The sequence below is a fragment of the Myotis davidii genome, unplaced genomic scaffold (assembly GCF_000327345.1).
Source record: "Myotis davidii unplaced genomic scaffold, ASM32734v1 scaffold271, whole genome shotgun sequence".
In the NCBI taxonomy this organism is placed as follows: Eukaryota; Metazoa; Chordata; class Mammalia; order Chiroptera; family Vespertilionidae; genus Myotis; species Myotis davidii.
In genome coordinates this window covers 544,195-558,591 of record NW_006284839.1, presented here as the reverse complement: position 1 = coordinate 558,591, position 14,397 = coordinate 544,195, and the positions used below count along the sequence as shown (strand labels likewise).

At 42.0% G+C, this 14,397-nt stretch overlaps 1 pseudogene; it reads left to right on the top strand.

Moving 5' to 3' along the window:
- The first annotated feature begins 9,812 nt into the window (after window positions 1-9,812).
- On the top strand, window positions 9,813-14,397 carry LOC102763741 (annotated as a pseudogene).

Genomic DNA, 14,397 nt, shown 5'->3' with positions numbered 1-14,397 from the left:
ACCCAGCGAGCTCTCCCTCCCAGGAGCACACCCACGCCTTTCCTTTTCCCCTCCCTCTACCCCCTACCCTCAGGCGGATCACCATGACCTTCCTCACTCCCAAGCTCCAGAGACCTTCCTTTATCTCTACAACTTGTTTCCTAAGCCCATTTCTTCTACGAATTACTTCTTCTATCTCTGTGATTTTCCAAATAAATGTTCTCTTATAGTCTGAATCTTGGCTCTGAATTCTTTCCTAGCCAGAACTCAGTACCGAGGTTGCTGAACCCAGGTTCTGTCTGACCCCACCAGTCTAACACCTGGTGCTGTTCGTGCGCCTACAATAGTTGTAAATGCATAGGGTACCTAAGCTGCTTCCCCCCAGGAGAGCCTGGGAGGGGCAAACAGCAGGAACTCTAGGTTTGACCTTCTGAGAAGGAGAATGGGAGGACTGGAGGCAAAACCTCAGACTAGAAATGGCTGTGGTGGCCTGGGCAAATGGGTCCAAGGGATGTTCACTGGAGTCTCCTACACCCCACTAAGTATGGGGACAGTAGATGATTCCACTAAATGCAGCCCAGGCACAGTGAAGGGCTGAAACCACCCCATGGGTTTCATGTGGGCCTGGCATGATGTGGAACACCAGGAGCCCCATGCTCCTGAGAAGCACCCAATGAGCTGAGAGACTCCGCTGGCACCTGTGTGGGTTAACAACTAAAGACAAAGTGAGAATGAGGACTTCCTAGCAGATGACAGCAAACAGAAACCAAGCATTTCACTTGCCCCTCCCTGCCACCCTCTCCTGTACTTTAACACTAGATCCCAGAACTTTGATGCAATGCTGGGGAAGTGGGGAATTCCTGATTGACTAAGACTAATCAAAATGGGGCTAATAACAGAAATTAAGTTCATTTACAGAAAACTAAGTGCTTATATTTTGCAAACCTGAGTTTGTACATGAAACATTCTCCACTTGGATTTTGGTAAAATCATTTGCAGATGTACCAGGAGTATCTGGACCTGATCACCACAGTTACATGGGTGCCAGATCATGAAGGAGAGCTTGGCCAGCAAAGTGTCACCACTGGCACTCAAGCAGTTCCGCAACTCCACAATGAAGCTCCCACTGCCCCACCAGGTCCTGACTGCCAGCACAAGCCATGCTTCACCAACAAGAGGCCCATTTGTTTTTAGATGCAGAGCCCTCCCCATCCCCAGGTTCATCCAAATAAATTCTCTGGGGGCAAAATCTATCTATCTATCTATCTATCTATCTATCTATCTATCTATCTATGAAAGCCCAGTGACCAAACGGGGGGGGGGGGCAGCCGGAATGACTGGTTGCTATGATATGCACTGCAGCGGCCAACCAGCCCGATACCGGCCTCATTGGCCCCCCAATCATCCGTGGCTGTGGGGAGCCGATATAGGGTTAAGCCTCGGACTGACCTGTTAGCAAAATCACAAACAAGTCTTCTGAGTTTTAAACAACCCAATCAGAGAGGTGGCCGCTGATTTACATGTGCTGTCATTTAAAAAATAAAAAGGGGAATTTGCCAGATGCTGATCCACCTTGCTGCTTGACACAGTTGCTGCAGGGAAGAAACATCTGCACAGCTTATGTTTCAAGGGACCTGGCATATATGGCATATGTTTTCTCCCCCTCTTAGTGCTATGTGTTTTAAACAGGACCACCTCCCCGAGAAAGGTTGTTTCCCCAGGTGAGGATTTTTCCCTGGAATTAGGGATTAACAGGACTAAGACTGTTGGCAATAAATTTGGGACTTGTTGGGCCCACATCCCCAGGGGTCTGCCCACCAGGGAAAGCACCGAAGCCTATACCCCTGGAGACCCACTGACACAAGGCAGTCCCAGGGAAGGCAAGCAGCGAGGCTGGGAGGACATAACCTTTACTGGGTAGGATAATCTCCTTCAGTCACTTCCTTGTAGTTTATCAGTAGTTTATAATGGAACACAAAGATTAACCTAGACAGGATTAAACTCAACAGAACTAGATTAACAAATGCCCTAACCTTTGGAATAGAATGGATAGAATTAAAATCAACTGGTATAAATACAGATGTAACAGGACAATAAATACAGAACCTGGCAAAAGAACCTCACTATGCTGATCAACTGAATGCTGTCTCCATGTCATTCCTTCTTCGACGACGCCGTCCACACCTTTGGGAACCCCTGGACCTGTTGGGGCAGGACCCCAACACGTGGCCCCTTCCCCCAGTTTGGCCCTGCCCCCGATTGGGCCCCCCACCCTGATCAGGGACCCTCCCCCTAGGGTCCCTCACCTTGGGCTGGTCCCCAAAAGGCCTCGATCACCGGCCAGGCCGAGGGACCCTACCCTTGCATGAATTCAGGCACTAGGCCTCTAGTATACATATATTCTCCACCTGAGGAATGTCTAAAACAGATATTTAAAAGATGGGTATGGAATTTAATATAGAAATGAAACCAGAAAAGTTGGCATTTGTGATACTTGTCACTACCCAAACCAATAAGCAGAGACAGGCTTGAATCTTTTTAAAAAATTATTTTAAATATATTTTTATTTATTTCAGAGAGGAAGGGAGATGGAGAGAGAGATAGAAACATCAAATATGAGAGAGAATCATTGATCGGATGCCTCCTGCATGCCCCACACTGGGGATTGAACCCTGGGCATGTACCCTGACTGGGAATTAAACCATGACCTCCTGATTCATAGGTTGACACTCAACCACTGAACTGTGCTGGCTGGGCTTGAATCTTTTTAAAATATATATATTTTTTCGTTGATTTTTACAGAGAAATAGAAACATCAATCAAGCACAGGGGATAAAGCCCACAACCCAGGCATGTGCCCTTGACCGGAAATTGAGCCGGCAACCTTTTGGTGGATAGGACAATGCTCAACCAACTGGGCAACACCAGCCAGGGAAAGGATTGAATCTTTATGGGCACTGTATTCAGATGACCAGCAATCTGAGAAGGGGGTGAGTTATGTACCCTAAAAAGACTGTCTTACATCTCATTCCAAGCTGACCCTTTTTATAAGGTGAAGAAAAGTGTAGGTAAAGGGTTTAGAATTCAGGACAAAGTAGGTAAGGGGTTTGGAATAAAGGGAAAAAAGGTTAATCAGATAAAAGCTACAGTTTGGTTATTTTCTGACCTTCCCTTCATTTGCTGACCGGCGATGGTGACTCTTTATCTGTATCCTAGGTCTCTCCCTGGAGCACAGTGGCTCAGATACTGTCTTGGTCACTTGCAGTCCTTCTGGGTGGGGACAAAGGTCAAATTGCTTGTGAGTTTACTAAAGTCAGGGCAGGTCCAGTCATACATTCCAATTCGTGGAACAATAGCTTTCTACATGCATTAATTACCAAGCCTATTAACTATATATCTAAAGCTAAAATGTTTTCACTTCTTGAGTTCTTCATCAGAAAGAGAGAAGAGAGTTCCAGGCAAATAATACGTGTCCTCTTGTTTTCAGAGAACTGTGTACTTCAGCGGTTCTCAACCTGTGGGTCGTGACCCCTTTGGCAGTCGAACGACCCTTTCACAGGGGTCGCCTAAGACCATCCTGCATATCAGATATTTACATTACGATTCATAACAGTAGCAAAATTACAGTTATGAAGTAGCAACGAAAATAATTTTATGGTTGGGTCACAACATGAGGAAACTGTATTTAAAGGGCCAGAGGTTGAGAACCACTGGTGTAGTTCATTTTGAATAAAGTCTCATTTGTTTATTTGTATGTTTTTTAATGCCATTAAAGGGACAGCTCTCAAAAGCTAGTGAGATGCAGTAGTTTTGGGATAGCTAAGATGTACTCTATATTCCATGCTGTTATTTCACTTACCCAACCTTGCCTAACATTGGGGACCATTTTGAACAACATTGTTTTAGGAAAAACCTACTGGAGTATCTGCCCATTTCTCAGTGACCCTATTCACAGAGAATTGCTCACCCATGAGAGTGGACTCCTGGCAACCTTGTTTGTAATAGATAATCCTTGGCAGTTATAAATTAGATCAAGGGAGACAGCTGGCTCCATTTGAACAATCAGATTCTCCCCTTGAAATCAAGCTTGGCAGCTAAGCACCAGCTGGTTATTTTCAGGGTGCAGCTGGAACTGAGGGATACATAACCCCAGGAGCTGGGAGACTTTTCTTTCATTGAACAGAGGAGTGAAGGTAGAGAAGAAAGAAGCAGATGGGCAGGAAGATCTAACATCAAGGAACCATCTGGCTCCAGAAGGAAAGAGAGAGGAATATGAGAGGATGCCTTAGCTCCCAATGGCAGTCCCACAGGACACACAGCTGCACTCCTGCCCTTGAGCTCTAAGGTACACTTTGTGTTTCCTTCCATACATTCCCCTCACTCCCCCCTGTCCTTTCTGAAGCTAAGTTCAAGTGCATTCCATTACTTGCAAGTAAGAGTTCAAAGATAAGGAATATTTGTGTACCTTGAATGAGTCAGTAGCTGTGTGCTCAAGCAGCAATGTTGCAAGACCTCAAGTTAAGATTATTTCCTGCTCAAAATGCATGCTTGTAACTCCGCAATTTTCTCCTCAAAGTCCCTACAGAGTCCTGGTAAAACTCAGCCAACTGCTGTCTTCTCCTTGTTCGCCAGTAGATTAAGTTGGCCACTTCGGCTTGGCACAATAGGTGACTGCCAACCAACACAGGATTATACAGTGGTGAATGATATGGACGAGTCTCTACCCACCTAGAGCTTCTAGCTACTGGGTGACACAGGTAATTAAACACACAATTATAATTCCATTTAAATGCTGTTTAGCCATGGGAAGTACAGCATGCTAGACAGACACATGGCAGGGGGTGCCTAATCCAGTCAAGGAAGGTGGGAGAAGAGTGATTTGTCAAGAGTGAACACAATCCTGAAACAATCACTGATTACATAGGGCTACTATGAGTGCCAGACATCATTCTGGGCCCTTACCTATATGAGCTCATTTAATCCTCACAAGTCTATGTGGTAAATACTATCATTAGCCCCATTTTATAGATGATTCAAATACATCATAGAGAGCTTAGTAAGCATGTCTAAGAACACAACATTAGTAGTGGTAGAGCTGAGATTCAAACACGGGCAGTTTGATTAATGGATGTTTATTAATTATTTGAATAGCTATAAACTGGTCAAAGTACAACAATGTTTATTCATCACCCATGTTGGTCATTTTTATTCCTAAAATATAAATATCTTTAAGCTTTGAAATGTGCATGTAGTGTGACCCAACTGTATATGCAGAGTCAATGTCAAGATTTAAAAAGAGCATTTCAAGGCAATTCTGCCATTATCACACTCCAGATAATAATGAATAGCAACCACATTATTATCAGCAGTGACCTCTACCCATCAGGGAGCAGGAAAACAAACAGGATCATTTCAAGGTTGCACCAGCTGCCAGCTGAAATTACCCCCATTAAAGGGAACTCCAGAGGAGTGGTTGCTGGGTGACAAGAGAAGCTTGTTGACACGAAGTGCTCCTTTTCAGGGAAAGCCTTCCATGCAGATTTTTATTTCCATTATTTTTCAGATTGGTTTTGTGGCTTCATTATCAGTAAATGATTATTTGGTTATTTTATTTAACAAAATGTACCACCACAGTCATTTATGAAGCCATTAGAGTGAATCAAACTCCTGTACAAAAGTTTAATTAACAGTTTGGATGGTATTTGGTTACCCTATATTTTGTACTGAAAAGAAGAGATCTAATTTAAAAAAACACACACATGTTTTTGTTTCAGAGAGAGGAGGGAGAGGGAAGGAGAGATAAGAACATCAAAACATGGATCTGTTGCCTCCTACACATCCTCTACCCCTAGTATGGACCCTGACCGGGATTGGTGACCTCCTGGTGCATGGAACAACACTCAACCAACTGAGCTACACTAGCCATGGCTGATTTACATTTTAAAACATGTATAGAAGTTTGCCAGCCCTAGCTGGTTTGGCTTGGTGGATAGAGCACCGGCCTGCGGACTGAAGGGTCCCAGGTTTGATTCCGGTTGTTGTAACGTACCCTGTGAATCACAGGAGGACGCCTCAAGAAGTCGAATTAAAGAGTCACGTTTATTGCAATCCGGGACTATGAGGGGCCATTCCCAAATCTCATAGCAATAAGATGGTGGCAAAACCAGACTTATATAGGCAAAAATCACGTTATCTAAATTACAGTTTTGGGTCTCCGGATCAATGAGTTGATAGAAACACATTATCTACAGCCCTTGGGTCTCCCGACCACTGAGTTGTCAGGACAATTTAGAGTAATTGTGCTGTCCTAGTCTCAGGACCACTGAGTCAGCTGGAACGCACCACCTGTGGCCACTAAAACAATTTAGGGTAATTGTGCTGTCCTGTTTCCAGGTACAGTAGAATGTGCTCTCTAAGACCAGTATGATAACAATCAATGGGATAGTCATTCAATTGAATGGGATGATTTATACAATTCAGAAAATAAAAATAACCTGTCCATTGTTAAACAAAGCAAATAGGTACCATACTTCACGGTCAGGGGCACATGCCTGAGTTGCGGGCTCAAGTCTCAGTGAGGGGCGTGTAGGAGGCAGCCGATAGATGATTCTCTCTCTCATCATTGATGTTTCCATTTCTCTCTCTCTCTCCCTTCCTCTCTGAAATCAATAAAAATATATTTAAAAAAAAAAGTTTGCCAGCTAAAACAAGGGAAGGGTTCATTCCACACTGATGGAAGAGCTTGTCCTCTGTGCAATGATGTAGGCATAAAACAGCTGGGCATGTGGCAGGAAATAGCAATCGTTAGATAATATGGTATGAGGTGATGAGAGCTGGAGATGAGAATAGAGAAGTTGGCAAGTGTCTGGAGTTGGAACTTAATCTTGTAGCTAGTCCTTTCTACCCTTTCCATTTGTGTCACATATGGAAAATGAAAACACGTATGGCACACTGGGGTAAAAGATTGAAGTTCCTCGTGACTGGTAACACACCTGGTCCATCATTGGCCACCTTTGGCATATGTTAGTCCATTGCAATACACAATTAGGGCACATGTTTTGGGAAGCTTTACTCTGGGTAATGGAGTATCATTGAAGATTTTTAAACTAGAAAATAATATAAGATTTGCATTGCAAATCATGGTTTGGAAGATTAATGAGTATGAAGAATAAAATTGAAATCAGGAAGATTTGTGAGGAGGCAATGGCAGTAATACAGAAAGAAACAGAAACCGCTTAAATCAAAATAGTGGGCATTGCCGAAACCGGTTTGGCTCAGTGGATAGAGCGTCGGCCTGCAGACTGAAAGGTCCCAGGTTCGATTCCGGTCAGGGGCATGTGCCTTGGTTGCGCTCACATCCCCAGTGGGGAGTGTGCAGGAGGTGGCTGGTCGAAGTTTCTCTCTCATCGATGTTTCTAACTATCTCTCTCCTTTCCTCTCTGTAAAAACTCAATAAGATATATTTTTTAAAAAGTAGTGGGCATGGGAACAAAGAGAGTAGACAAATTCAAGATATAGTTACAAGGTAGAATTAACAAGCCTTATTGATTGATGTGGAGGATGAAGGAGGATAAAGAGTCTAAAATGGTTCCCAGTCTGAGGAATGGTAGTGGTGCCCTGAGGTAGGAAAGAGAGGAAGCAGAGGACTATAAAGACAGTAGTTTGTTGGGTTAGGGACCCGTTGAGCTGATGGGTTGGTCAAGGTATCTGAAAGGTAGTTACATACCAGGGTAGTTAAAAATGGGCTCACAGAGAGGAGTAGAGTAGAGTTAAAGATATGGAGGTCATGGACATATATTAGTGGTAGTTAATGCACAAGAAATGGATAAGCTGGTTGAGAGAGGGCATAGGTGACAAATGAAAAGGAATGAGATCATTTAAGGGGAACAGATGGAAGAAAAGCTTGTGGGAATGATACTACATAATAGGATCTTCTCAACTGACAGAACATTGAGACCCTTTGAAAAGAATGGCTCTCTTTAATCTTTCTAAATCTGTCTAAATTATCTGTAAAGGCACCTCTGGAAATTCCCAAAGATTGGGCCCCTAAGAAAGGCGGAGTCAGCCTTTTGTAAAAAACTGAATGTTTAAAAAATTATATAATCTAATTTTAACAAGTCCTAGTTATGGTTCTCTCTAACATTACTATAGTATATTGTGATTATCTTCTCCTATGTCTACCCCTTCTCAGTATTCTGCAAAATCCTCAAGGGTCCCCAGCCCTAGTGTTTAGACTAGTACCACATAGTACACAGTTGATAAATATTTGTGAATTAATATGAATTTGAGTTCTAGAGTTCAATATAGAGAGAGTATCATATAACACATTTGGAACTCAGATCCATTAGTCTCTCCAGGGTTCTGCAATGGAAATATGTTAAATGGGTAAGAGACATTATAATTATAAATGAGTGGTGCTCCTTGTAATAGTCAATGTTGATGTATGGCATATTCATACAATATAATGTCATACAGTAAAGAGAACCAATCAACTACAACTAAACAAAGTAACAAGGATGGATCTCAGAAATACAATATTGAGTAAAAAAAAAAAAAGCCGTATCAAAAAAGAGTGCTTATTGTATAATTTCAACCATATGAAGTTTAAAAACAAAACTAATATATAGTTTTAGAAATCTGGATAGTAGTTACTTTTGGAAGGGGTATAGGGATAGAGAGGAAACATAATAGGGACTTATGGAGAACTGATTATATTCTGTTTCTTGATTTGGATGTTGTTTACATGAGTGTGTCCAAATTATGATCATGCATTCAGCTGTACACCTATAATTCGTGCATTTTTTTGTATGACTGTTATATGTCAATAAGATGTTACTCTAAAAAAATATTTTTGGCATGTGGTCCTATCTTATAAGTAGTAACATTGAAAAATATTATCTAAAGGAAAGTAAAAGTATGGCATAAGCAAGTAGTTGAACCTAGTCCACCAATGAGAAAGGAGAGTGAAAGAAATATGTTGGTGGGTTTCAGAAGGTAACCATGGGGCCATTAGTTGGTTTATTGGCTGAAGACTCAAGATGTTGTTGGTAAATAAAGAGCAAATATGCTAATTAAACCAGATGGCGGAATGACCTTCTGGAATGACTTTTCAGAACGACCAGTGGGCTGGGGGGTGGGGCCTTGGGGCCACCAGGCAGCTGAGGCAGCCAGGGCTGCAAGGGCCGAGCCCCTTGCACGAATTTCATGTATCGGGCCTCTAGTTATCATATATCATATATCATATATCATATATCATGTGTTAGTTAATGTGTTAGCACATTACCTTTTTGGCAAGAATAAGGACTTTGACAAAAGGCAGTCATTATTATCCGAAACTCAAACATGTTTCCACCTTGTCCAGAAACCAGTTGATCAAGAAGATATGACAGGAACAAGGAAAAGAAGGAGGTGGTAAAAGGAACTAAAAATCTTCATCTTCCAAAGCAGAATAAAATCAATCATCTAAAGTTGATAAATCATTAGCTAGAGACCTAAGAGTGTATGAGTATAATGGCAACCACCAGAAGAGTTAAGAACAGAAATTGTTTACAGTGATTGCCTTTGAGAAGTGGGATTGGGGAGAGAGAAAAAAGATTTCATTATTTATAGTACACCCTTTGTACTGTTGAAATATTTATCATACATTAAATAGTACATAAAACTTTAAAACCTAGTTCTATAATTTAAAAAGAATATATTGAGCAAGTAGAAAGGTTAAAAAAATGTACCTGGGTGTATAAAAATGAAATTTCTTGAGTACTTTCTGTCCTTACCATCCCTGAAAGTCAAACTGCTGCTGCTTCAGAAGACTAGTGCTGGTACTTCCAGTCAAGATGCAGGTAGGTAAATGTGGTACTGGAAACCTACAACCACGCCAGAATTACAATGAAACTACAGAACAACCATCATTCAGACCTGCCAGAGATCTAGCTGAACAGAAGTCCTATAACTAAGGCTATAAAGAAGCCACATCCAGACTGGAAGAAGTGGGAGGAGATGGGAAAAGGGCTGGTCCCACACCCACATGTGGCAGTTAAAAATTGGGAGGGAAATCTCTGCTGCAGAAGTCCCCCTGAGAAGCCCCACACCCAGCCTCCCAGCCCAGGGTTCCAGTGCTGGGAAGAAAAACCCCCATAACTTCTGGCTGTAAAAACCAGTGTGGATTGTGGCCAAGTGTGACAGAGGGCTGCTGGAGTCCCAAGTGTTCCTCTTAAAGAACCCACAGAGAGAAAGACAAATTCCAGATGATTTCACTTATCTGTAGAATCTAAAGAACAAAATAAATGGACAAACAGAACAGAAAAAGACTCAGATACTGAGAACATTTTGACGGTTACCAGATGGAATAGGTGTTGGAGGAATGGGTGAAAAAGGTGAAGGGGTTTAGAAGTACAAATTGGTAGTTACACAATAGTCATGGGGCTGTAAAGTTCAACATAGGGAGTATAGTCAATAATATTGTAATAACTATATACGGTGTCAGATGGGAACTAGATTTATCAGGGTGATCACTTGTAAGTTATATAAATGTCAACTCATAGGTTATACATCTGAAACTAATATAATATTGTATGTCAACTGTAATTTTAAAAAAATCTTTTTATTGATTTTTAGAGAGAGAGGAAGGGTGAGGGGGAGAGAGAGAGAGAAACATCAATGTAACAGTGAAACATCAATCAGTTATTTCCTGCACACCCCCTACCAGGGATCAAGCCCTCAACCTGGGCATGTGTCCATGACTGGGAATCGAACTGGCAACCTGAGGCAACCAACTGAGCCAAACTGGCCAGGGCAGGTCAACTGTAAGTTGTTTTTTTAATTAAAAAAGAAAGAAGATGGTAGAGGCTGTAGCACTGGCACTGGGCGAGCACTCCAGAGGCTTGGGCGAACCTGTGGTCGCTGCACTGGCATTTTCTCCTGGGTGTTCTGACCTGTGGCAGCTAGTGCAGCTGGACCTGGGCTGTGGTGGGAGGGAAGCTTTTTGTTTATTTTAACTTCAGTGAAGTGACTCGGCCACTTTAAGAATGTGCCCATCAAGGGGTCTAGGCCCCATGAGCATTCCCAAAAAATTCTATCCCCATTTCACCCAAAGTCCAAGTCAAATATTAGAATTACAGTTCAAAGCAAACAAGATTGATGATATGGTAATCATATTGAAGATGTAGAAAAAGGCAACATGAAATTCTCTTTTGAATTGGGTATGATTTTTAATTAACATGATCAGGTGTTGAGAGACTTGGGGTTTCAGAAGCATGCTTTCAATATGCTCATTAGCAACCACTTGGGCTACCACAGAGATGTGCCAGATACAAGGAATGTAGCATGTAAAGACAAAGACATACCCTACAGATCTGGAAGGCACTAGTGTTTTTATTTGTTTCTACAATGAAGCCTTGTCTGCTTTGCTGCAGACTGTGCACAGCGTCCTGGACCACACACCAGCCTGGCTTCTCCATGAAATCATCCTCATGGATGACAACAGTGACTTCGATGATTAGAAAGAAGAATTAGATGAATTTGTCAAATAACACCTCCCTGGAAAATTAAATTAATAAGAAATACAAAGCGTGAGGGATTAATTCAAGGAAGAATGTTAGGAGCAGTTCATGCAGCAGAAGTCCTGGTGTTCCTGGACAGTCACTCTGAAGTGCATGTAATATGGCTGCAGCCCTTTCTGGCTGCCATCCAGGAGGACCGAGGATGGTCGTGTGTCTGGTGATTGATATCATCAGTGCAGACGCGCTGGCCTACAGCTTGTCCCCTGTGGTAGGTATGTGGAGGGTTCAACTGGGGTCTGCACTTCAAATGGGATCTTGTTCTCCTTTCTGAGCTCAGAGGACCAGAAGGAGCTACCGTACCACCTACAATGGCGGGAGGACTATTTGCCATGAATAGAAGCTATTTCAGTGAACTCAGGCAGTATGACAGCAGTATGGATATCTGGGGAGGAGAACACTTGGAAAGATCATTTTAGATTTGGATGTGTGGGGGGTAAACTCTTCATCATCCCTTACTCCAGAGTCGGACACATTTTCTGGAAAAGGCGACCCTGTGGTTCCCCTGAAGGCCAGGACACAACTCCTTCAGGCTGGCACATGTTTGGTTGGATGAATATAAGGAGCAGTATTTTTCCTTTAGACCTGACTTGAGGACTAGAAGCTATGGAAATGTCAATGAGTGTGTTGAATTGAGGAAGAAGTCGGGTTGTAAATTATTTAAATGGCATTTGGTTAGCATTTACCCAGAGATGCAGATATCTGGGCCCAATGCCAAGCCCCAGCAACCCATTTTTATCAACAGAGGGCCAAAACACCCCAAAATTCTTCGGCATGGAAGGCTTTATCACTACCAGACTGGCAAATGTCTAGTGGCCCAGATCTGCCCAAGTCAGAAGAGAAGCCTAGTAGTGCTTAAGGCATGTGATGCATTTGGAAGGTCAAGGTGGAAGCAGCGCCTGGAATGGTATGCTTGTCTTCCTGGGAAGATTAGCAGAGGTGAAACAGCAGACATTCTATATTGTCTACATCAGAGAACCAAGTGACCATCAGGAGGTGAAGAAGTATGTGACATTAAGGCCATTTCTAGGCCACTGTTAAGGAATTTCTTTCTTAATGGTAGGAAACCAGAATACAGTTTTAATATAGAGTCAGGTTTATACAGAAGGATAATACCTAGGCAATTGCTGGGATTATTCAAATTAGCTTATAATTCTTTTTAATCCCCTTTAATGGAATGGAATGTGTCATGAGTTCCTTTCTTAGAATACTTCATAGTATACAGTTAACTTTAAGCAAACTGACTGAATCCACGCATTGTTTATATGATCATATTTAAGAGGTGAGTAACTACTGTAAATTTTTTGATGAATTATGGCACTATATACATTTAGAATAAAAAATCCTTTTAATTAAAAAAAGAAGACGACTAGTGCTGGCCTCTGATTCAGTTGTAGTAGCCAAGAACTATATATGTGTGTGTGTGTCTGTGGTAGAGCTGTTTGTCTCTTCAGCGATACTGGAATTCTCTACTCACTGATGCCTTACCTAAGCCTTCTTCCTCTTTGAGGTCTCTTATTATTAAAAATTAATATTTTCCCCCTTTTTGTTTGACAGCATGAAAAGTTGGAAGAAGATCAACTCTGGTAATGGGAAAAGAGAAACGGAGCAGACAGCATGAGAGTCTGCTGAAAACAGTAGGATGGTTCAGACAGGCAGAAAATCCAGGAAGGGACGAAATTCAGAGCTGTGTTATTTGAGGGTACCTATTCACTTGGCAAATTTCCTATGAACTCTCCCTACCCCACTAGGTCCTAGCTAAGATCCCCAGCTTTGGACAACAGATGTGAGGTAAAAAGAGATCAGAGCTGTGGTCACTGGAGCATAACTGTTCTCATAGCAGATAAGGAAATAGGTTGACTTCTGTTAATAGCATTATAAAAATTGCTGCTCTTCTTTATTTCATAGCATTTTACTCCAAGAAAGTCAAGATGTAAACTACACAGCATCACTGTAACATAGAAAGTAGTCATAGAATGTTGCCCGAGCAAGGTCCAAGTCAGGATTCAATGTAAAAGAAACTATGCTCTAAGGAGGTCCTCTAAGAAACCAGCAAACCTGGTAACAAGACTTCTGGATGAGTAGAGTTGTCTGGACCATGACTTTGGCTTCAGACATTACTGGATTCCAAACCTATCTATGCTCTAACCAATCAATGTGACTTTGGCAAGTTGTTTAACATCTCTGAGTCTCAATGTTCTCATCTGTAAAGTGGGGATAATAGAATGCACACCTCTTTTTTTTTTTTTTAAGAGTACTTACTATCTGGTGTTTTATGTTTTACTTCATTCTCACAGCAGCTAGATTCTGTTATAGAAATGAAAGTAGAGGTTCAGAGAGAGGCTAAGTCACTTTTCTGAAGTCACACCTGGTAAGACAGCCAGGATGGAAACTCAGGCAATCTGATTCCAGAGCCCTGCTTTTAATACTTATGCTAAACTGCCTGAAAAAAACTCACTTTACAATGAAATGAAATAATGCACTTAATAGTGCTTGGCATATTTTGAGCTTTTAGTAAATGATAGTTATTAAAATGTGCACTGGGTAGAATCCAAATCCCAAATTTATAACTAATTCAAGATTAAAGTGCATTATATTGCACTTTTATTATCTAGGGCCTCGTCTCAAGTCAGGCATCCTCACTCCCAAAGAATCTGTAAACAGAAAGCAAGTTCCCACAGGAGGATACAGGTTCTGCGGGGTGCTAGAAATCATTTACATGGGAGCTACCTTTGGCAGTGTGGGAACAGATGAAAGTAGGAAAGCAAGGAATCACTGGAGCAAGTCTCAGCAATATCAAGGCCCGAAGGCCAGTTTTCCGCCCAACAGTGACTGCTTGGGAATCCAGTCCTGTGCCTTCTGA